This window comes from Cherax quadricarinatus, chromosome 74 (genome assembly GCF_038502225.1).
Source record: "Cherax quadricarinatus isolate ZL_2023a chromosome 74, ASM3850222v1, whole genome shotgun sequence".
Classification (NCBI taxonomy): domain Eukaryota; kingdom Metazoa; phylum Arthropoda; class Malacostraca; order Decapoda; family Parastacidae; genus Cherax; species Cherax quadricarinatus.
Genome location: NC_091365.1, coordinates 11965206 through 11991031, shown reverse-complemented (window position 1 = coordinate 11991031; position 25826 = coordinate 11965206). Strand labels below are relative to the sequence as shown.

The window sequence follows — 25826 nt, the reverse complement described above, 5'->3', positions numbered from 1 at the left end:
TACTAGAGAATGGAAAAGGTACAGAAGACAGAGAACTCAGGAAAATAAAGAGATTAGCCGAAGAGCCAGAAATGAATATGCACAGATAAGAAGGGAGGCTCAGCGACAATATGAAAATGACTTAGCATCGAAAGTCAAGACTGACCCGAAGCTGTTGTACAGCCACATCAGGAGGAAAACAACAGTCAAGGACCAGGTAATCAGACTGAGGAAGGGTGATGGGGAATTCACAAGCAACGACCGAGAGGTATGTCAGGAGCTCAACACGAGATTTAAAGAAGTATTTACAGTGGAAACCAGTAGGACTCCAGGAAATCAGAACAGGGGGGTACACCAGCAAGTGCTGGATGAGGTACATATAACCAAGGAGGAAGTGAAGAAGCTGCTATGCGAACTTGACACCTCAAAGGCGGTGGGACCAGACAACATCTCTCCGTGGGTCCTTAAAGAGGGAGCAGAGATATTGTGTGTGCCATTAACAAAGATCTTCAACACATCATTTGAAACTGAGCAACTCCCTGAGGTATGGAAGATGGCAAATGTAGTCCCAATTTTTAAAAAGGGAGACAGACATGAGGCACTAAACTACAGACCTGTATCACTAACGTGTATAGTATGCAAGGTCATGGAGATCATCATCAGGTGGAGAGTGGTGGAGCACCTGGAAAGAAGCAAGTGTATAATTGACAACCAGCATGGTTTCAGGGAAGGAAAATCCTGTGTCACAAACCTACTAGAGTTTTATGACAAGGTGACAGAAGTAAGACAAGAGAGAGAGGGGTGGATCGACTGCATTTTTTTGGACTGCAAAAAGGCCTTCGACACAGTTCCTCACAAGAGGTTACTGAAAAAGCTAGATCAGGCACACATAACAGGAAAGGCACTGCAATGGATCAGAGAATACCTGACAGGGAGGCAACAACGAGTCATGGTACGTGACGAGGTGTCAGAGTGGGCGCTTGTGACAAGCGGGGTTCCACAGGGGTCAGTCCTAGGACCTGTGCTGTTCTTGGTATATGTGAACGACATAACGGAAGGGATAGACTCAGAAGTGTCCTTGTTTGCAGATGATGTGAAGTTAATGAGAAGAATCAAATCGGATGAGGATCAGGCAGGACTACAAAGAGACCTGGACAGTCTACAAGCCTGGTCCAGCAACTGGCTCCTTGAGTTTAACCCTGCCAAATGCAAAGTCATGAAGATTGGGGAAGGGCAAAGAAGACCGCAGACACAATATAGTTTAGATGACCAAAGACTGCAAACCTCACTCAAGGAAAAAGATCTGGGGGTGAGTATAACACCGAGCATATCTCCTGAGGCGCAAATAAATCAGATAACTGCTGCAGCATACGGGCGCCTGGCAAACCTACGGATAGCGTTCCGATACCTCAGTAAGGAGTCGTTCAAGACACTGTATACCATTTACGTCAGGCCCATACTGGAGTATGCAGCACCAGTTTAGAATCCACACCTAGTCAAGCACGTCAAGAAATTAGAGAAAGTGCAAAGGTTTGCAACAAGACTAGTCCCAGAGCTACGGGGATTGTCCTACGAAGAAAGGTTGAGGGAAATCGGCCTGACGACACTGGAGGCCAGGAGGGTCAGGGGAGACATGATAACGACATATAAAATACTGCGCGGAATAGACAAGGTGGACAAAGACAGGATGTTCCAGAGATGGGACACAGACACAAGAGGTCACAATTGGAAGTTGAAGACTCAGATGAATCGAAGGGATGTTAGGAAGTATTTCTTCAGTCATAGAGTAGTCAAGTCGTGGAATAGACTATAAAGTGAAGTAGTGGAGGCGGGAACCATACATAGTTTTAAGGCGAGGTATGATAAAGCTCATGGAGCAGGGAGAGAGAGGACCTAGTAGCAATCAGTGAAGAGGCGGGGCCAGCAGCTATGACTCGACCCCTGCAACCACAAACAGGTGAATACAAATAGGTGAGTACACACACACACACACACATACACACACATACACATACACACACACACACACACACACACACACACACACACACACACACACACACACACACACACACACACACACACACACACACACATATATATATATATATGGGGAGGTACCACCTGTAGAACCGGACTTGGGACCCTTCATCCTCAGAGAAGAGAATATACGTACCTCGGGGAAATCGCAGGATTCTTCGCGGAGCTGTTGGTGTATTTTTACCATCCCCTATATTCTACGTGAACTTTATTTGAAAGCAAAATATATTAAGATACAATGCGTGTGTGGTTAAAAAAATGCTCCAAATTTCGAAAAATAATTTTTCACAGAGGTGTGAAGGAGGCCGTCGACACAAGGAAAAGTAATGCAGGTGGATCTTCTTGCTCAAACACCTGGAGGTGTCTCATCCGTGAATTCTCAATAGCACGTCGCAGCTGCCATTGCCAGGAAGAAGTATTTAGCTGTTATTGAAGCCGAGATTCATCTTTAGCTAACCCAGTAATTTGAAACGGACGATTTTCTCTCATTCTCACGCGCTCGCGGAGTCAATGACCAGAAGTTTGTTCGCAATCCTCCTCGTGGACCTGAATCCATACACGTGCTGACGCTGAAGAACAATTACAGGGATAACAAGGGATAACAAGGTTTTTCCATAAAAGTCACTGTGGCTTATTTCCTTTGGTATGCTTTACCCCTCTGTTCCAGGATGCGAACCATAAAACTCGACTAAAATCCTGGTAACTACAGTATGTGCTGTTGAGTAGACAGGAGCATCAACGAAGACATGACAGAAGTCTGAATTCATCCTGAAAACAAACTGTTTCTTTCAGTTTAAGAACATAAAGAAGGCGCACTGCAGCAGGCCTACTGGCCCATGATAGGTAAGTTCAAGTTTGAAGCTCGTAATATAAATAATTATAAAAAATTACATCTCATGATCTCCGAATTGTAAAGGAAAATCTGAAAGTTTCGGTAAGTCTTGAGCCATTATCAGGTCGTAAATTATTGGGACACGTGGAGTAAATGATTTCGAAAACCGTCAAGTTTAAGAATGAGACATCGCCAGATCGATGGAATGAACGCAACTTCAGGCTGAGGGACTAATTAGCTCAAACTTCTCTTCATCCTCCTCCTTTATTTCCTGTATTGTAAGTGAAGAAACCACTGACTGGCGAAACGTTTCCGAAATGTTGGACAAGTGTCTCAGTCATCAATAGGGACATGCCTTAAAAATAGTGAAAGTCTCTTGATGGAAGGATCGGGAGCTACTCTTCCCTAAGCCAAACATAATCACCTCTAATACCTCAAATGTTGTATAACCTTACAGATCAGGTGTTTACCTGGTAAGAACCCAGCATCTCTTATTCTTTGGTACAAATGGTGGGGATATTTCCCTTTTCGTTAAAAATTGCTGATAGTCTGAATTCTAGCCAAATAGGGAAAAGCTTTCAGGAACATGATCTGATTGCCTGGTAATGATGAGTTCTGTAATTACACAGTAAATTAGCCACAGTAGCACAGGTTGATAGTGACTATAGCATATTAACCTAGCGGGAAATTGGTGAAGTTGGCAGCAAATTATTAGTACAATTATATTCATGGGGAAGCGCTAAACGAGTAAGAAAAATTAAGCACCTGAGAACCAGATATTTGATTTATTCAGTTTAGATCAAATTTCTTGGATCAAGAACTCTCTACCAGTATCAAGAAACTCTTCTTGGAAGGGAAAATATTGAGGAAAAATGTGTTGAAAGTTCAGAAAAATAATTTTTGTGCATTTTAAATCCTAAAATTCCACTCAAAATTATAAAAAAAAATCCAGAAAATTGTTGCCAAGTCCCTTCCGGGGAGGTATGCCGGCGATGCGCTCTTGATCCAAGGAACGGAAGCTGTCTTTCATTTCCTTGGATAGAACTGGATTACCCTTGCAGGTATAGCACTTCCCTATGTATTTACTAATAATGTGACCTTGAAGCAACCGCAAAACTATTTAGATATCAACAGTGTTTATATTATTCTTAAGCTACAGAGCGACTCGTACAAAGAGCAGAGCGAGACTTTTATTAAAGCGACGTTTCGCTCTTAATTCGCTAAACGCCAGACCCAGGTAAGGGTGGGGTTAAAACCCATGGCAAGTGATTCGTAAAACTCGAGGACTGGGCCGTAGGCGTTGGCCGGTCTTTCGAGACGCCTTCAGGTCAATATCGACACCGGGTATCTACGCTCCCGTGAAGATCATCTCATATTACGTCTTCTTACAAGGCGGGTGACATGAAGAGTGAAGGACTCTTGATCCAAAGCATTAGAGTTGCCGTTCCTTTCGAATCACACATGATTACAATCTACACACCCTCTCTTTTTTCCAGAGTGATCCTCAATATGATCTATGATAATATTAATAGTAAAGTAAGCCCTTCTATATAGTGCGATATTTCGTAAATGCGATTTAAAAAGGGCATCTAAAATTGATTTTCAAGTGGAAAGGCCTTCACAGTACCTGCTAGTCAATTTTCAATGCACTTCAATCACATTTGCAAACAAAGTTATATTATATATAAGGGCTTTATAAGAGAACTTACCATAAAAAGAAATTTAAGTCTCCTTTGCAAATCCGTATTATTTCCATTGTATTTAACATCCCACGAATGCTCGTTCTTGTATAATTCACTGTCATTTGTGTTGAAGCATAATACGAAAAGAATTCTAATCTCATACACACTGAAGACTGTGAGAAACTAATTTGGGGAGTGTTGCTTCACTCATACTGTCAGGGTCTGATGCTTGAGTGTAAGTATATTGCTTTTACCTTAGTTACCCGGAGGGATGGGGGTGGCTGGGGTCAGTGAACGATCCTAACTCGTAAGGTATTGTTCGGTTATTATCTTGAGGGGGCGGTGAGAGTCGTCCCCGGGGATGGGCCGTGAACATTCACCCTGGGAATGGGCAGTGAGAGGTTATTACTTTGAGGAGGGGGCACAGTGAAAGGTCACTGGGGGATGGACAGTGAACGATCATTACCGGGGAGGGAGGGGAAAAGTAAGAGACTGGTCATTCTCCCAGGTGTTGAGGAGTAAGCGCACGGTCATTACCTCGGGGGACGGGCACTGACGCGAGTATCACCAAATTTTGCTGAGAATAAGAAACAGTTCTGAGACTAGGTTGGTAAATTAAAAAAAAAAATCCTGAGAAACAGTTGGATTAATCTGTTAAAAAGGAGAGAGAAGTTAAATAGGTAAAGGAACATACTCGAGAAATGAAGATAACATTTCTATCAGTTAAATGCTGATAAGGCGGATGGTGTGATATGCCCTGGACAGGGAGGGTTATTATTTTTAGGAGTAAGAACGAGTCAGAAGTAGACTGAATGAGGAGTAAAGCAAATGGGTTAGATGGGATTAAGACTGATCTTAAAAGCAGATGGGAATATGGTTTTGGAGTGGTTGGTAAAGTTGTTCAGCATATGCACGAGAGAAGAGAAGATACCTAAGGATCAAGAGCATGCACAATTTATTTAAATAAGAGAAAAAGGAACGAGAGAGAGTGTAAAGATTATAAAGGTACAAGTCTGTTGAGTATACTGGGTAAGTCATTCGGTAGAATTAGTTTCGAAAGAAGGGGGGAAAAAGTAGGATTCTCGAGGAATGAGAAGGATGTATAAAAAATAGGTGACCAGTGGACTCAACAAGTTAAACGAATGTGAATATTAGTTAGATAAGGATAAGAAACTGTCACATATATTTAGAAAAGGCATATGATAAGTGTGCAATGGGAAGCAACGTAGATGTTGCAGATGTTCTGCTTAAATTGTACGTAGTTAAAAGTAATAAAGCATTAGTATGAAAAGAGTAAGGCTCAAGTTGTATAGGAAAGATAATGACTTTTTTCCATCAAGAGTAAACCTTAGACAGGGGTGTGAGATGTTACCTTTTTTAACATGTTTGTAAATGAGGCTACAAAAGAAGTAAATAACAGGGTGTTGGAGAGTGACGTGGGATTATAAGACAAAAAAAATTCATACAATGAGAGAGTAGTTACAGTTGCTCTTTGTCGATGATGCAGTTACTTTGAGAAATTCTTAAGAGGAACAAAATTCGTGATACAAGGAAGAGTTTGGGGGTAAAAGGAGGAATTCAAAAGTAGAGAGACAAGCAAGGCGATGAAAGAAAAAAAAAAGAATGAAAGATTGGGTATCAGATTTGAAGGAAGGATTGGACATGTGTGTGTGTGTGTGTATATATATATGTCGTACTGAATAGGTAAAACGTGCAATTTTGGCTTAAATAGCAACGCTCGTCTTGCTGAATATGGCAAGGGAAAATTTGTGTATGTAATAATTTCGCAAAATTCATTCTGAACCTAACTAAAAAAATATATTTCTTTGTGTTTGTTTATTATTAAATTATTGTAAACTTATCTAAAATATATTTAGCTGGATTAGGCTAAATTAAATTGCTGTTGTTATAAGATTATGTAAGTTTTCTAAGGTTCTTTTTGTATAAAATTATTAATTTTTACATTAACATCAATGAAAAAATATATCTTGAATCGTATAAGAGAAAATTTTAGAAAGGGTTTAATTTTGTGAGTTCTTGTTAATTGACCACTTTTACCTATTCGGCACGATATATATATATATATATGTATATATATATATATATATATATATATATATATATATATATATATATATATATATATATATATATATATATATATATATATATATATATATATATGTCGTGCCGAATATGTAAAACTGGTCAATTAGCAAGAACTTATTTAAAATTAAGTTCTTTCTGAAATTTTCTCTTATACGTTTAAAGATATATTTTTTTCATTAATGTTAATGTAATTTTTTTTAAATTTGCACCAGAGGTATCTTAGAAAACTTACCTAACCTTATTATAACAAGAACAATTTATTTTAGCCTAACCCAACTAAATATATTTTAGATTTGTTTACAATAATTTAATAATAACCTAACACAGTGAAATATATTTTTTTCGTTAGGTTCAGAATGATTTTGGCGAAATTATTGCATACACAAATTTTCGCTTGTCCTATATGGCAAGATGAACGTTGCTATTTAAGACAAGATCGCAAGTTCTGCCTATTCTGCCTATATATATATATATATATATATATCTATATATATATATATATATATATATATATATATATATATACAGTGGACCCCCGGTTAACGATATTTTTTCACTCCAGATGTATGTTCAGGTGCCAGTACTGACCGAATTTGTTCCCATAAGAAATATTGTGAAGTAGATTAGTCCATTTCAGACCCCCAAACATACACGTACAAACGCACTTACATAAATACACTTACATAATTGGTCACATTCGGAGGTAATCGTTATGCGGGGGTCCACTGTATATATATATATGTATGTATATGTATGTATATGTATGTCGTGCCGAATAGGCAGAACTTGCGATCTTGGCTTAAATAGCAACGCTCTTTTTGCCATATAGGACAAGTGCAAATTTGTGTATGCAATAATTTCGCCAAAATCATTCTGAACCTAACGAAAAAAATGTTTCACTGTGTTTGTTTAGTATTAAATTATTGTAAACAAATCTAGAATATATTTAGTTGGGTTAGGCTAAAATAAATTGCGCTTGTTATAATAAGGTTAGGTAAGTTTTCTAAGTTCCTTTTGGTGCAAAATTATAAATTTTTGCATCAACATTAATGAAAAAAAATATATCTTTAAAGGTATAAGAGAAAATTTTAGAAAGGACTTAATTTTAAATGAGTTCTTGCTAATTGACCAGTTTTACATATTCGGCACGACATATATATATATATATATATATATATATATATATATATATATATATATATATATATATATATATATATAAAATTGAGTCATTTACCTGGTTTGGCTGCAAAATACATGCAGAAGCGCGTTGACTGTTAAGATTTAGATTGCGTCAAATCCTTTCACCGTGAAAATATCTTACCGTGAATATAATTAGTTTTCCCCGGAAGTCTTCATCTTCATCTTCTTCTTCTCCTTCTCCTCCTCCTTCTCCTTCTCCTCCTCCTCCTCCTCATAATTATCATGAAATAATTGAAGAATCTATCACTGGATCGCCGTCCGTCTTTCAACAAGTGAGTACCTTATTAGGGAGATGCCCGAAGTTTGGGCACTCATTAAAACCTTATTTTCTTTTTGGTAGATGAGGGAGTGAGAGAACCATACTCTTCCCTCAGTTCACTATCATCATTACTACATGCAAGATGTGTTGAAACTGTTGGTGGTCATTCAGCGCTTCTTAAAGGGGAGATATAATCAAGTTTGATTCAGGAAAGAGCTTCCTGAAGGGGCGGCTTTTTCAACAGTGTCAAGGCACGTGTATTGAATTTTTTGAAGCAGTAGCCGTGATAGGTGTCAGACCGTAATGTTTGGAGCAATAGCCGTGATTGGTGGTGTCAGACCTCAGTGTTTAGAGCAACAGCCATAATTGGAGGTGCCAGACCTCAGTGTTTAAAGCAATAGCCATGATTGAAGGTGTCGGTGAACAAGATTCGGTTATCTTACGAAAGCTACTGACTCGGTATTTCTGCTGCAGTAAGATCCATCGATCGCACTGACGTCTGGGTAATTGCTCGTTCGATTTGTATGACATGCGCTGCGGTTCGATCACCCTCCGATTTTCCTTTACGTGACTATTTCTTTCCCCGCAGCCAATTTTGAGACATTCTTATTCAGTATTCCACCGGGTTATTGAGGTCAGAGGTCTACATGTCTATAGCCCTAACAGCCTGGTTGATCTGTTTTAACAATGGGTTCAATAGTGCTTCAGGCTAACGGGTATGCGTCTTCTATCAGTCTATTCAGGAAGTCATTCCCCTTCAAAGAGGAAGGACTTGTTGAATAGGCTTGACTTACATTCCCCAAGTCTTGTAAGATCCCTGCGGGTTCATCGCTTCCCATGTAAAAAACTACATAATCCGTGCCAGTATCGTCTCGACGTGTGGACACACAGGTATACAGAACAAGCCTTTACAGGGATAACTGTTCGCTCTATGTAGAGCTCTTACGAGTCTAGAAAAAGCTCTACTTAGAGCGAGACGTAATTCAGATGCTTGTTTCGTTGTCCACGTGTCTCTCAGCGTTACCCCCTTTCCTTCACAACTTGACAACCCAACACTTTTGAGGGCAGGACTTAGGTACCAGTTAACTAACCTACAGTTTAGGGACTTCAGTATTTTTGACCTTCTGCCCATAATTTACTACTACTTATTTCAGATTTCAATTTTTTGGGTCTCTTAAAAATTACAAATGTAAGGTTCTCAAAAGGTTAATATCCTTACCTGAACACCAGCCACACGCTTCGACACCACCCAGGTTGGTACAGGTGTGAAGCGTCTCAATACCGGTGAATTTTGAAACGTTTCGACCACCAGGAGGTGATTTAGGTAAGCCCGTAGCGTGCAAAACTTTTCGAAAATTAAATGTCCTAATTGTGGCATGCGTGTTTTTTTTTAGGTTAGGTTAAGGTTTATCAGGAAACAGGACAAGTGTTTCCTGACGCGGGTCTTAGTCATATGATGACCCGCTGCGGAGCTTCTGGTCACCTGACCAAGTCCTTCCCTTAAGAATTATAGCTGTGATTATAACCATTAATTTTATGAATATTAAGTTTTTTCACCAAGGATTTGTATATGCATTCCACTAGCGATTAAACGTTCTAAGGACACCAAATCCCTGTTAAGATTTACAGTCTAACAGCTAAACAATTTTACGAGCTAATACCTTAAATATATTTACTAGCTAACATCTTATATGTTTTTACTAGTTAAAATCTTACACGTATTTACGAGTTTGCACAAACTGACGATATTATAACTTCCACACATTTAATAGAGATAATTACATAAATAGTACCAACAAATCATAGCAAATACAAATAACAGAAGCCAATGTGATGGAGAGTTAGGATACTGTTTGTTATATTTTAACATATGATTATCAGAACATGTGTCTCAAGGTAACTGAAAGCATACTTGACAGAGCATACCTCCAAAGGCAAAATATCCCTCTGAATATACCTCTTAAGGTAACAAAATATGCTCCTCTGAGCATACTTTACACGGAGCGTAAAGTGACGCACTGGGATGTATTGTTAACCTAGTTTTTTTTTCTTTTTAATATAAATTCGTCCATTCAGAACCAACGCCCCTCATACAATTTTTCCCCAATTCATTTTCATATGAAATTTTCATCCATTTATCATACTACAAAAAAAGAGTAAAAATATTAACACGAAAATAAGGTGATTTGGTTGTCAGGGTAAAAAAGGTCTCGGGTGTTTTTCAGGTGATGATCCATAATCGTTTTAAGCCTTTCAAAAGAGACATAGGCAAATACCAACACTAAAGCACAAAAAGGCACAATACCGTGACCTCACACTGCAGCTTACGACGACGTTTCGGTCCGATTTGAACCATTTACAGTCACACTGACTTTATAAATTAAGAATCGTAGGTTTTACAAAGTTAGGCCGCGGATGAGGTTGTCTTTTTCAATATTTTTAGAGGTGTGAGAGTCTTGATCCTGAAGTAGTGTTGTTGTATCTGTCATGGAGGCTTCAGAGAGGTGGAGAGGCTTGGGTTTCTTGGGAGGCAGCAGCTGGTAGGTCTGGAGTGGCTTGGCGGTAGTGATTGGAGGATCTGCTGGAACTGTGATATTGGGTGGTATTTTCAGCTGTGGATGGTGCAGTATCAGGTAACTTGATACTAGGCAGGTTGTTGAGGCGGTATTCTTGATGGTAGAGTTGAAGGCCAAAGAGAAAACAGCGTTTTTCATATGATGATAGATCATACAGCACATGATCTTGACGTGAGCGCCGTCTGGGAGTGCTGAAAAGTGTTGACTGCAGATGCCGGTTGATAGGTTGCGAAGAATCGAAGTATCATCTAGGAGCCTTGATGACAGCGTAGGTCTTGGAGGAGCTAAGTTTTTGTTTCTCAATCTTGTTTATTATTTCTTTCCTGAGTGGGCTTTTGGCTGAAAGAGTACAATGGTCACTGTTGCAGTTGAGACATTTTGGCTGAGTGGTCGTGTGTGTGTGTGTGTGTGTGTGTGTGTGGGTGTGTGTGTGTGTGTGTGGGTGTGGGTGTGTGGGTGTGGGTGTGTGGGTGTGGGTGTGTGGGTGTGGGTGTCCTTCGTTGCCACAGTTGGAACAATATTTTCTTCAGTGGCCAGTCCTTAGTGAGATGTATATATGAGTTAACAGCTTTACCACCAGGATAATGTGGTGGTTGCGCTCTAGTTCGGTATTTTTTGAGGGTTAACGTGGTGGTACGAGAGTCGGACTTCATCACTAAATGCTTGGGAGACCATGGGATCTCAGAAAAACTTATCTTAAGCATCGAGGGAATAGTTGGAAAGTGTAGTGATTATGTCAACAGTGGCCCAATCATTTTGACTATCAACGAGTTGCTATAGCTCGCTTGAGGATATTCTGGTGAGGTTGCGAACTAGTCTCTTGACAAACACAGATCTTTCGATCCTCAAAGCTGGATAAGGAAATACTTCGAAGTCACGGTCCTTGAGTGTGTTCATTGCCAAGTTAACAAGGATCTTCTCGGTCTCATCGTCACTGAAGTAGTCGGCTGAAGAGATAATAAGATTTACGTGCAACAGGATAGTCAGGAGATTAGACAAGGTGGTCTTCGATGAGCCAGAGATTGCCCCACTTCGGGGCGAGTGCGCACACGGTGCGCCTTAATCATTGGCTCCTGAGTGAGTTAAGTGAAGAAATCTACCTCAGTGTTTAGGCAGTATACAGTCTCATACTATTCTCGGTCTAGCTTAATATCTCTAACATACCATAATTGTGCAGCTTATTTTAAAGATGAGAATTCATTGTCCCCCAAATCATTCTACTTATGAAGTTTTCATAAAATTCCTGTCGTTCCATTTATATAGTGACTCATAAATGCTCATAATTTAAGAAGGTTCAGAATTTGTGGTAGCTGATATAATCAAGATCTTTTTATTTTTAATTTTTAATTAACCTCTTAATCCTAACATGTTTGTGGGTGCCCACATGATCTTTCATTAGATATAAATATCCCATCCCATTCCCAACCAGGAGTGGTTCTGCCACTCTCGTTCCTTACCTTCGGGATAAAAATTTATCCTCAAAATGTCATTCTCAGTAATATGTATATGTTTAATATAATGAGAATTAGTTTTTTGAATAAAAAAAAACCTGTGGAACGCTGTTGTTGCATTATCCCGTCCAGCACGGTTCAGCCCATCTCTTCCCCAGTTTTTGATAGGATTGTTACGCTCCAAATTCGCTAGTCCCTAATGATCAGGTCCTTTGTTGGCTGGCTTATGAAATATCTACATTATGACGCCTTTCCGTCACCGGGTAATACATGTCATTGACGACGCGATAAAAACACTAATGACATGCCCTCGTATTCTGATCTTCACCTTTCAATTCGCTGGAGACAGTGGACCCGGCCATAACAACATGTGTAAGGCTGCGACATTATGTGTTCTATTTCCAGTCTTCTCTGCTTCGTTTAGCTTTAACGTGGTAGAAGATGCCTTGGGGACCTCGCTACAGTGATTCAGCACCCGAATTTACCTAGTGTGGCATCTCATTACGCATGGACAGATAAACGATAGGTGATCTGATGCCCTGCGAAGAATTTTCAGGCGAGTGATTGTGGTAGGTGTGGGAGCGGCGTGGAGGTGTGGGAATCCGAATTGAGCATTTATGTACCCCCTCCTTTTTCATCTTCCTTTGCTTCCTTGTGTCGCCTCTCCCTGTCTTGATGCTAGTGAAGAGCTCTTGATCTGAGGAATTTGAGCTATCTTCCCCTTGTCGTCGGGTCAAATTTTTACTTCCAAATCCCCAGGCACTAAATGGCCCTTACGAGCGTACAACTTCCCCATTAATAAAACAACAATCCCGTTCCCTACGTGTTCAAATGTTGTGACATCTCCCTCGAGTGAGGAAGAGACCACGTTGCCTAACAAGCTTTTATCAGGACAACGTTTCGCTCTGTGATGAAGCGCCATACAGAGCGAAACGCTGTCCCAACAAAAGCTTGTTCTATAGATGAATGGTTCAGAGAACTGACAAGTTGAAAAATTAGACACATGTGCAACACTTGGGTATCTTTACTGAGGAAACGTTTCGCCACTCAGTGGATTCATCAGTCCATACAAAGGAGAACGGTGAAGAACATGATTAGTTTGATATAATCAGTTCCTCAGCCTTGAGTCGATTTGGTAGGTCCATCAACCTTGAAAGGAATACAGCATATGTGCAAGGAAGTGGCTTATATACTGTAGGCAGGAGAGGTGCAGCAGTCGTAGGTGGTATCCCATTTGACCAATGTGGAAGTATGTCGTGCCTAAGGGTTAGGCAAGACTCACGAAATCGTAATGACACGATTGCAAACAAACCATACCCCGGCCGGGATTGAACCCGCGGTCAGAGAGTCTCAAAACTCCAGCCCGTCGCGTTAGCCACTAGACCAGCTAGCCACAATAAGATTCGTCCAACTAGGTATATTTCTACACCATAGGAAGGTTAGCACAGGCATCACTGTGACCACAAATGCAAGTTTTTACAGACGAATCTCCAGCTAGCCTGGCCGTGACGAACTCTAGCTCAAGTCCCTTCACTGCCGTCAACATGACTCACGAAATCGTAATGACACGATTGCAAACAAACCATACCCCGGCCGGGATTGAACCCGCGGTCAGAGAGTCTCAAAACTCAGTGGTGCCTGTGCTAACCTTCCTATGGTGTAGAAATATACCTAGTTGGATGAATCTTATTGTGGCTAGCTGGTCTAGTGGCTAACGCGACGGGCTGGAGTTTTGAGACTCTCTGACCGCGGGTTCAATCCCGGCCGGGGTATGGTGGGTTAGGCAAGTGAAGAATCCCTGTATTAAGATCCCAAGATATTGCTGTGTCTGACAGTGTTGCACATGTGTCTAAATTATGAAAAGCTTGTTCTGCAGAGCGTTTGTTTGCTATTTTAAGTATTCTATTACTGTTATTTTTGCTATTAGTCCTCTCATCTTTGATGTTATATCTCCCATATTTGCTGCTATTCTTTGCATTTTGTTATTGATTCCTGTACGGTTATTGCAACAATGTGGTGATTGCCTTTTTTGGTAAAATCCTATGGACTACAAAACGTCATAAAACTTGAAAGTTTTTTCACTGCCTTGGTTCAGTTTCCACATCTATATTGCGTTTTAAATTATCTACAAATAAGTAACATTAAAAAAACGCTGGCAGGTGCAAGTCTGTACAAGCGTGATAATTTACGCATTTTAGCTAAAAAAAATGAATTGTCAGGAAATCTCTCCATCTTCTCTGAAACGTCGAAATATGCAATAACGTTTTTCTTAGTTTTTTAATATTAAAAAAAAATCATGAGGTCTCAGAGGGTGAAATAAAATTGGGTTAAATTGCACCTACACAGTCCAAAAGCAATCTGAATCTCTTTCTAAGTAATGAGGGTTAGGTTTGAAGCTTATCAAATAAGGCCGTCACGAATTAATGCGTAAATACTGAGCCTCGGGTGTCCCGTGGCTCGGTCGACAATGCACTCACCTCACATAATGAGTGCCCAAGGTTCGATCCCCTGAATGAGTAGAAACGTTGGGCAAGTTTCCTTGCACCTGCTGTCCCTGTTCACCTAGCAGTAAGTAGGTCTATGTTCATCAAGCAGTAAGTAGGTACCTGGGTATTAGTCGACTGTAGTTTGCCGCATCCTGGGGGTTGGTACTGTACCTTAGGGTAGGATAACAGCTCTTAAACTCTAAAATCGATTTATGTAAAACAAGCCAATCAGAAGTGGCTTTCTCAAGTTATCGCACTGAAACCAAAAACTCTTTTGGGTCTATATCACTGATCAGAGGGCACCAGCACATGCCAGAGGAAGCATAAACCTTTCGGCCACCGCAGCCGCCGCCCACACGGTTTCTACTGCCGTTATTGTTAATATTACTGCTACTGTTGTTATTACCCTCTACTATTATAACTGTTATAACTACTACCACAGCTACTGCTAGTGTTATTAATACTGTTTCTACTACCAACACTACTACTACTACTACTACTACAGTTATTTTTGCTACCACCACTACTATTTCTTCTATTGCCACTACTATTTGTGCTATTATTACCACTAATTCCACTACCACAACTATTTTTGCTACCACTATTTCTGCTATTACCACTACTATTTCTGCTATTATTACCACTACTATTTTTGTAATTACCACTACTGTTTCTGCTATTACTATACTACTATTAATGCTGCTGCTAGAACTAGTCCTACTACTATTACTACTTGAGGCTGAATCGAAGTTAGAAATGAGAAATGAGCCATGGGACACAGAGTTCTTATTCCTGTCGAGAATATCAGGTCACTGGGTGAAGTTTGCAAGCAGAATCAGTAAGAGAACTGACGGTGCTGGGTAGTGCCCCGCTCCGAGGCCAAGCCTGGAGGACAGTCGGAGATTTGTGGTCTGGCAATTGTATGCTGGATGTCTGGACTGTGGGAGCATGTGGAGGTGCTCCTAGGTAACGGGAGAAACGGAAAACAGAGAGGCGTGACTATGAAGGCGTATTTCTCACAGTAAGAAAGACTGGATTCAGGTAGGAAAGTTTTTCTTGAGGTCTCGCTCTGTGCAGAGCTTCATCGAGTCAGTTCATTGACTTGATGAAGGCAGAGATGCGCAACACAAATTCATTTTGAGTATGCTAAGCTTCTATTAAGGCAATGTTTCGTTGAAGGAGAGCTTTATTGTGGATAATTTAACTTGGTTCGCTCAGGGAGAGCTTTATAAATTCAAGCGTTGTCCTAACAATGAATTGCTCAGCTTGAAGACTCGCTGGAAAACCCACATTGTCAGCATTCTTCACTCCAGCAATGAGACGACGTAATGCTGTCTGGAGCTGATACTCGACACGCGTGACAAAGAAACTTTACAACACCATAAAGTAATCTTTCAAACAATATAAGGAGATACTAGAAAGTCAAACGGGAGTCGAAACTTCTGACAGAGAAAACAGGGAGATGTAATATATAAATAGTACTTTACTGTTATTATGTACACACACAGATCGCAGTCTGCAGAACTCGATCCCACTACAAGTTACCAAATGCCTCTCCCTGTAGTGGGATCGAGTCCTGTCTGCGATCTTTCTCTGTATTTACCTGCCTGTTTCTGCGTGGTGTATATATAATGTGGTGCCGAATAGGTAAAACTTGCTATTTTGGTTTAAATAGCAACGCTCTTCTTGCCGAATAAGACAAGCGAGAATTTGTGTATGCAATAATTTCGCAAAATCATTCTGAACCTAGCGAAAAAAATGTCAGTGTTTATTATTAAATTAATGTAAACTTATCTAAAATATATTTAGTTGGATTAGGCTAAATTAAATTGCGCTTGTTAAAATAAGTTTAGGTAAGTTTTCTAAGGTTCTTTTAGTACAAAATAATTAATTTTAACATTAACATAAATGAAAAAAATATATCTTTTAATGTTTAAGAGAATTTTAGAAAGGACTTTATTTTAAATGAGTACATGCTAACTGACCAATTGTACCTATTAGGCACGACAGTATATATGCCCAACCCCTTGAGGACAGGACAGTGTACGCATCACTCTATCCACTGGTCCATCAATCCTCAAACACCAGGTACCCAGTGGAACCGAGTATGTTTTCCCTGATGCGTGAACATACTTGGCTGTGGAGCCTCAGTAATTTCAACCTCATCCTCTTCAGATAGTTGACTCAGTGGATAGAGTGATGCATACATTGTCCTGTTCTCACGGGGCTGGGCATAGTGACGCAGGATCGAATCCTGGCTAGCCGCAGTACTGTTAAAGCATCTACCAGAAATCAAAATTACTGCCAGAACGAGTTAATAAGTGAAGAATTCCTCAAAATAGACAAGTACTTCCATCAAATGCCAGAATAACGAGGCTGTGATGAATGTGTGTGTCAGTTGGCTGCCAGTAGCAACAGCCTGGTTGACCAGGTAAGCACGATCCTGGCACAGAGCTGAGCTGCGGGTGTGTGAAAATTCTCAAAACCCCTCAGAAGTATACAAGGGTAAAGCACCTTGCCCCCTCACAGAACTGGCTGTAATGCCACAGGACTCGCCTGGTCACAGACCAGGCCGCGGGGGCGTTGACCCCCGGAACTCTCTCCAGGTAAACTCCAGGTAAACTTATATGGTCCAACCTCACCTTCGCTCACACAACGGAACCCCGCCTCGCCTCTCACTTTCCCACCCAAGAGAACCCCACCTCACCTTTCCCTTCCCTAACCTACTAGGACCCTGCCTCACCTCTTCCCAACCCACAGTATCCTCTCCAGCTGGACTCGAGCCGGGCACCTCCTTCCCATCAGCTTCGCCCTTATGAAATGTGTGACAGTGATACCGACAGAGGGGGAATTATCCCTCATTGCGTCCTTCCATTGTAAGCTACATTTAGCGACTGTTTCATGCTCAGCACGGAGTATAATACGCTATATAATAATACGCTTCGGGACAATGAGTCGCGTTGCGAGAGCACTTCCGCTAAAATTAGCATATAACAGGTGTTCGCTGAGCTGTAAATCATTGAGTAATGCCGAGTCCTTATTCAATTCCAAAATGTGTTTGTTGAGTTTTATGGAGTGATTATTGGAAGAGCAGCAAATTTGCGGGTGGAGGTTAGCGGGGAGGTTAGTGGGGAGGTTTGTGGGGAGGTAGCGGTGGTTGTGGGGGGGATGGAGACTAAGTGATAGTTGTGGGGTAGGAATGTGGATGTGGTGGTGGAGGGGAAAGAATAGGTAGAGGAAGAGGTGGAAGCTGTGGTAGAGGGAAAGGTGGAAGCTGTGGTAGAGGGAAAGGTGGAAGCTGTGGTAGAGAGAAAGGTGGAAGCTGTGGTAGAGGGAAAGGTGGAAGCTGTGGTAGAGGGAAAGGTGGAAGCTGTGGTAGAGGGAAAGGTGGAAGCTGTGGTAGAGGGAAAGGTGGAAGCTGTGGTAGAGAGAAAGGTGGAAGCTGTGGTAGAGAGAAAGGTGGAAGCTGTGGTAGAAAGGTGGAAGCTGTGGTAGAGGGAAAGGTGGAAGCTGTGGCAGAAGGAAAGGTGGAAGCTGTGGCAGAGGGAAAGGTGGAAGCTGTGGCAGAGGGAAAGATGGAAGCTGTGGCAGAGGGAAAGGTGGAAGCTGTGGCAGAAGGAAAGGTGGAAGCTGTGGTAGAAGGAATGGTGGAAGCTGTGGCAGAGGGAAAGGTGGAAGCTGTGGCAGAGGGAAAGGTGGAAGCTGTGGCAGAGGGAAAGGTGGAAGCTGTGGCAGAGGGAAAGGTGGAAGCTGTGGCAGAGGGAAAGGTGGAAGCTGTGGCAGAGGGAAAGGTGGAAGCTGTGGCAGAGGGAAAGGTGGAAGCTGTGGCAGAGGGAAAGGTGGAAGCTGTGGCAGAAGGAAAGGTGGAAGCTGTGGTAGAAGGAAAGGTGGAAGCTGTGGCAGAGGGAAAGGTGGAAGCTGTGGCAGAGGGAAAGGTGGAAGCTGTGGCAGAGGGAAAGGTGGAAGCTGTGGCAGAGGGAAAGGTGGAAGCTGTGGCAGAGGGAAAGGTGGAAGATGTGGCAGAGGGAAAGGTGGAAGCTGTGGCAGAGGGAAAGGTGGAAGCTGTGGCAGAGGGAAAGGTGGAAGCTGTGGCAGAGGGAAAGGTGGAAGCTGTGGCAGAGGGAAAGGTGGAAGCTGTGGTAGAAGGAAAGGTGGAAGCTGTGGTAGAAGGAAAGGTGGAAGCTGTGGTAGAAGGAAAGGTGGAAGCTGTGGTAGAAGGAAAGGTGGAAGCTGTGGTAGTGTAGGAAATGAAAGTGATTGTGAAGATGTCATCAGCAGTGATAGTGAAAGTGTCATGTGTGTCAACTTTCCTTCATGCAATTTTCAATTATTTTCATTGGAAATTCATTATAAAATAAGTGTTTACCGAGAACTTCGTTATAAAACATTATTTACTATCGAAAATTACCATAAATGTATCAGTGATATAACTATTGTTAGGAAAAATTATGGGTATATTTATACGTCAAGAATTTTCTCCCTTACTGTGTACTTTCACTATATTAGTGTACTTTCACTATATTAGTGTACTTTCACTATATTGGTGTACTTTCACTATATTAGTGTACTTTCACTATATTGGTGTACTTTCACTATATTAGTGTACTTTCACTATATTAGTATATTTTCACTAGTGTACTTTCACTATATTAGTGTACTTTCACTATATTAGTGTACTTTCACTATATTAGTGTACTTTCACTATATTAGTGTACTTTCACTATATTAGTGTACTTTCACTATATTAGTGTACTTTCACTATATTAGTGTACTTTCACTATATTAGTGTACTTTCACTATATTAGTGTACTTTCACTATATTAGTGTACTTTCACTATATTAGTGTACTTTCACTATATTAGTGTACTTTCACTATATTAGTGTACTTTCACTATATTAGTGTACTTTCACTATATTAGTGTACTTTCACTATATTAGTGTACTTTCACTATATTAGTGTACTTTCACTATATTAGTGTACTTTCACTATATTAGTGTACTTTCACTATATTGGTGTACTTTCACTATATTGGTGTACTTTCACTATATTAGTGTACTTTCACTATATTGGTGTACTTTCACTATATTAGTGTACTTTCACTATATTAGTGTACTTTCACTATATTAGTATATTTTCACTAGTGTACTTTCGCTATATTAGTGTACTTTCACTATATTAGTGTACTTTCACTATATTAGTGTACTTTCACTATATTGGTGTACTTTCACTATATTAGTGTACTTTCACTATATTAGTGTACTTTCACTATATTGGTGTACTTTCACTATATTAGTGTACTTTCACTATATTAGTGTACTTTCATTATATTAGTATATTTTCACTAGTGTACTTTCGCTATATTAGTGTACTTTCACTATATTGGTGTACTTTCACTATATTAGTGTACTTTCACTATATTAGTATATTTTCACTAGTGTACTTTCACTATATTAGTGTACTTTCACTATATTGGTGTACTTTCACTATATTAGTGTACTTTCACTATATTAGTATATTTTCACTAGTGTACTTTCACTATATTAGTGTACTTTCACTATATTGGTGTACTTTCACTATATTGGTGTACTTTCACTATATTGGTGTACTTTCACTATATTGGTGTACTTTCACTATATTAGTGTACTTTCACTATATTAGTGTACTTTCACTATATTAGTGTACTTTCACTATATTAGTGTACTTTCACTATATTGGTGTACTTTCACTATATTAGTGTACTTTCACTATATTAGTGTACTTTCACTATATTGGTGTACTTTCGCTATATTAGTATACTTTCACTATATTAGTGTACTTTCAATATATTGATGTACTTTCACTAATTGATGTATTTTCAGTAAACCAGTGTAATCGATCTAAGAAGACGTACCCATTCTTCATCACACTGTATACTTCACAGTCTTAATTACCAGTAAACAAGTCGAGCAGGATGGTGCACCATCATCATTCACAACCGACTCACAGTAGCGGCAGTACTGCTAGTCTAGTGACTAGAGAAGGTTGGATCGAGCCTTCACAACTATTGGAGCCGAAAGCCCACGCAAGTTTTTGTTTCACTTAATTTTAATAATAATAATAATGATAATTTTAAAATTTTATTAATTTTAATTTTAATATGCAAATTTCAGATGAAACCAAGCTATGTGTCGGTCCTTTGTGGGCAGTTATTAAGTATCGAGTGAGAAATTAAGTTATTATTATTCGATAAAAGCGCTAAACCCCTGTGGGTCATGAGTGAGAGAGTGAAGGCAGAAAAGTAGAAATTGAAGTCAGATGAGCGTTGAGTTACGAGAGAGAGAAGTTAGGTTGTTACCTTTTCTGTCTTCTAATATACATCCATTCATGAGTACACGCTCGTGTACACCGGACAACATCTCCCCATGGGTCCTTAGAGAAGGAGCAGAGATGCTGTGCGTGCCTCTAACCACAATCTTCAACACATCCCTTGAAACTGGGCAACTACCTGAGAAATGGAAGACAGCTAATGTAGTCCCCATATTTAAGAAAGGAAACAGAAACGAGGCACTAAACTACAGACCTGTGTCTCTGACATGTATTGTGTGCAAAGTCATGGAGAAGATTATCAGGAGAGTGGTCGAACACCTGGAAAGGAACAAGATTATAAATGAAAACCAGCATGGGTTCATGGAAGGCAAATCCTGTATCACAAACCTCCTGGAGTTTTATGACAAGGTAACAGAAGTAAGAAACGAGAGAGAGGGGTGGGTAGATTGCATTTTCCTAGACTGCAGGAAGGTCTTTGACACAGTTCCCCACAAGAGATTAGTGCAGAAGCTGGAGGATCAGGCGCATGTAAAAGGGAGGGCACTGCAATGGATAAGGGAATACCTGACAGGGAGGCAGCAACGAGTCATGGTACGTGAAGAGGTATCACAGTGGGCGCCTGTTACGAGCGGGGTCCCACAGGGGTCAGTTCTAGGACCAGTGCTATTTTTGATATATGTGAACGACATGATGGAAGGAATAGACTCTGAAGTGTCCCTGTACGCAGATGACGTGAAGTTGATGAGAAGAATTAAATCGGACGAGGATGAGGCAGGACTGCAAAGAGACCTGGACAGGCTGGACATGTGGTCCAGTAACTGGCTTCTCGAATTCAATCCAGCCAAATGCAAAGTCATGAAGATTGGGGAGGGGCAAAGAAGACCGCAGACAGGGTATAGGCTAGGTGGACAAAGACTACAGACCTCACTCAGGGAGAAAGACCTTGGGGTGACCATAACACCGAGCACATCACCGGAGGCACACATCAACCAAATAACTGCTGCAGCATACGGGCGCCTGGCAAACCTGAGAATAGCGTTCCGATGCCTTAATAAGGAATCCTTCAAGACACTGTACACTGTGTATGTTAGGCCCATACTGGAGTATGCAGCACCAGTCTGGAACCCACACCTGGTCAAGCACGTCAAGAAGTTAGAGAAAGTACAAAGGTTTGCAACAAGGCTAGTCCCAGAGCTCAAGGGAATGTCGTACGAGGAAAGGTTAAGGGAAATCGGACTGACGACACTGGAGGACAGAAGGGTCAGGGGAGACATGATAACGACATACAAGATACTGCGGGGAATAGACAAGGTGGACAGAGATAGGATGTTCCAGAGAGGGGACACAGGGACAAGGGGTCACAACTGGAAGCTGAAGACTCAGACGAGTCACAGGGACGTTAGGAAGTATTTCTTCAGTCATAGAGTTGTCAGCAAGTGGAATAGCCTAGCAAGTGAAGTAGTGGAGGCAGGAACCATACATAGTTTTAAGAAGAGGTATGACAAAGCTCAGGCAGCAGAGAGAGAGAGGACCCAGTAGCGATCAGTGAAGAGGCGGGGCCAGGAGCCGAGTCTCGACCCCTGCAACCACAATTAGGTGAGTACAATTAGGTGAGTGAGTACACACACACACACACACACACACACACACACACACACACACACACACACACACACACACACACACACACACACACACACACACAAACACACACACACACACACACACACACACACACACACACACACACACACACACACACACACACACAGTCTTTCAAAGTACAAGAGAAATTTTTTTAAATTACTTAATTTTAAACGAGGTCTTGCTAATTGACCAGTTTTCCTATTCGGCACGACATATATATATATATATATATATATATATATATATATACACGTAAATACATACACACCTCTGTTGGTGTCCTCTTCAGGAGATAAATAAAGGGAAAAACATGAATTCCTCTTATTTCCCAGTACTGTTACTATGACTTGCTCGTAGAGCAACGATTAGTGGACGGAGAACCGAACTACCATCATGCCATAGGCTGAATGTTCCACATGGGTTTAGTGCTTTACGAAATGAAGCATTGTATCTAGTGTCCTTTACCGTCATGTTCTGTACAGTCATAAAGCTAAAACGTTGTGTAGTTTTAAAAATGTTAGATAAATACATGAGTGGGTGAGTAGGTGTGAGTTGGACCTGACTGGCTTGTGCTAGTAGTTCTGATGTCGTGCTCTATCCTTAAGTGGATGTGACTTGGATCTGACTAGGTTGGGTCAGTTGCATAAGGCGGTAGGCCACTTGGATCTGCTTCGCACGGGCCAGTAGGCCTGCCACAGTGTTCCTTCTTATGTTCTTACATCAGAAGTGTTGTATTTAATGATGCACTAAACCCGTGTGGGTCACTCGGTGGTAAAGGCTAAATTCTCTTTCCGCCCTCGTGTTTTGCGTCAGTCGGTGCGTCATCCCTCACCCGACTCGTTCAGTCGGTGCGTCATCAGTGCATCATCTGTCAGGAGACACTCTCAGTCAGTGCGTCATCCGCCACGAGACTTGTTCAGTCAGTGCATCAACCGTCACGAGACTTGTTCAGTGCGTCATCCGTCACGAGACTTGTTCAGTGCGTCATCCGTCACGAGACTTGTTCAGTGCGTCATCCGTCACGAGAGTTGTTCAGTCAGTGAGTCATCCATGACTGGAATTTTTCAGTGCTTCGTTATTCATGAGAATCTTTGTCAGTGCGTCATCCGTCATGGAAACTGTTCACCCAGTACGTCACCCGTCTGGGAAATTGCTCAGTGCCTCATCCATTAGGAAATCTCTCCCATCTGGGCATCGTTGTCATGTCTTCAACTTTCATAAAAACAGAAGCAGGATAAGAAATAACAGAAACAATAGGCGTAGGAGCAACGGGAGCAAGAAAAAATAAGAACACAAGAAAAAACAGGAGGAGGAAGAGAACAATCAGAATGAAGAGGAACAAGAAGAGACGATTATTAGGATGCTATCCTTCCTTCTTAGACAGTAGCATTTGACATAAAAAAGGGATTTTTTAAGATATTTTGAATTTTTGCTTCTGAAGTGCTAGTTTGTGGACCATATATCCCTCCAGTTGATTGTGGTGGCTAGTTTGTGGACCATATATCCCTCCAGTTGATTGTGGTGGCTAGTTTGTGGACCATATATCCGTCCAGTTGATTGTGGTGGCTAGTTTGTGGACCATATATCCATCCAGTTGATTGTGGTGGCTAGTTTGTGGACCATATATCCATCCAGTTGATTGTGGTGGCTAGTTTGTGCACCATATATCCATCCAGTTGATTGTGGTGGCTAGTTTGTGCACCATATATCCGTCCAGTTGATTGTGGTGGCTAGTTTGTGCACCATATATCCGTCCAGTTGATTGTGGTGGCTAGTTTGTGGACCATATATCCATCCATTTAATTGTGGTGGCTAGTTTGTGGGCCATATATCCAACCATTTAATTGTGGTGGCTAGTTTGTAGATCATATATCCTTCCAGTTGATTGTGGTGGCTTATTTGTCGACCATATATCCATCCATTTGATTGTGGTGGCTAGTTTGTGCACCATATATCCATCCAGTTGATTGTGGTGGCTAGTTTGTGCACCATATATCCATCCATTTGATTGTGGTGACTAGTTTGTGCACCATATATCCATCCTGTTGACTGTAGCGGCTAGTTTGTGTAACCTATATCCATCCTATTGCTGTTAGTGGCTAATTTATTGCGCATCTCATATCCATCCTGTGGACGATATCACAAGAGCATATGAATACACAAAAATCCTAGAAAACTAGACCTCAAAAGGATTAACAGGAATACCCCTGGATTTATACCTACAATTTACAATTCATCTTACCTGTCGCAAGTAACAGGATTACTAGTGATAAGCTACTTGGGTATTTTGAGGAACGTAATAAACGTATATGCAGGTACGAAATTTATTAAGAGTGATTGTATGCATTACCCACTAGGATCCATGTTTATTTCGGAGCAAATTAAATTAATGTATCTTTATTGGAGAGGTGAAGTGCTCTGGTTTTCAGTAATGAACGTTATCCAGTAGGATCCATGTTTACCTCGGGGCATTTAATGAAATTTGTGGAGGCGATAGTTCACTCCTCTAAGTTTTAATTCCGAGTGAAGTGTTAAGTTCATGGTGATGTTATTGGTAGTGTGAGGAGGAATAGAAGAATGAGTACGATGAACAGGAGGACAAGGAGGAGGAGGAGGAAGCTGATGAGGAAAATGAGGAACCACAGAAACGTGAAGAAAGACGTGAATCATGAGCAACTTAATGGTCATGAAGAAAATAATATGTGTAAGCGGAGGAGCGAGAAGAGGTGAAGAAATTAGATAAACTGGAGCTGATGAGAATAAAATAAGGAAGAGGAGGAAGTGGAAGACGAAGGTAAAGAAGAGAATGAAAAGAGAAATGTGTAATGAAATATGACCAAGAGAAGGAAAAACACGAGAAAAAGCAGGAGGAAAGGAATTGGACGAGGAAGAATAAAAAAGAAATAGGATCACGAAAACTACAAGAGGTGAAGAGAATAAAGAGAAGGAAAAGGACGAAGAAAGAAAAAGAAAGGCAGGAGAAAGGCAAAAGGAGAATAAAAGGAAGGGAGCAGGAATCAAACGGAAAAAAAGATGATGGAACAGAAGCAGAAAAACGAGGAAGAATAGTAGCAGAGATAACTAGGAGGTAAAAGAATGAGTTTCCAGATATAGAAACGATATAGAATGTTAGTTAATGTACCTGTTGATACATATAAAATCAGTAAAAGTGTAGTAATATTGGCAGAATTATCAACAATGTTATGTAAACTGACAGACGCATGTGCAACTGATGCGACATTTTATTGTGGCCAA

At 40.8% G+C, this 25826-nt stretch overlaps 1 long non-coding RNA gene across 1 annotated transcript in view; it reads left to right on the top strand.

Annotated features, from left to right (window-relative positions):
- Positions 1 to 25826, top strand: part of LOC138854917 (uncharacterized) — a 175757-nt gene that overhangs the window by 89460 nt on the left and 60471 nt on the right. The gene's annotated exons all lie outside the window — the stretch shown is intronic.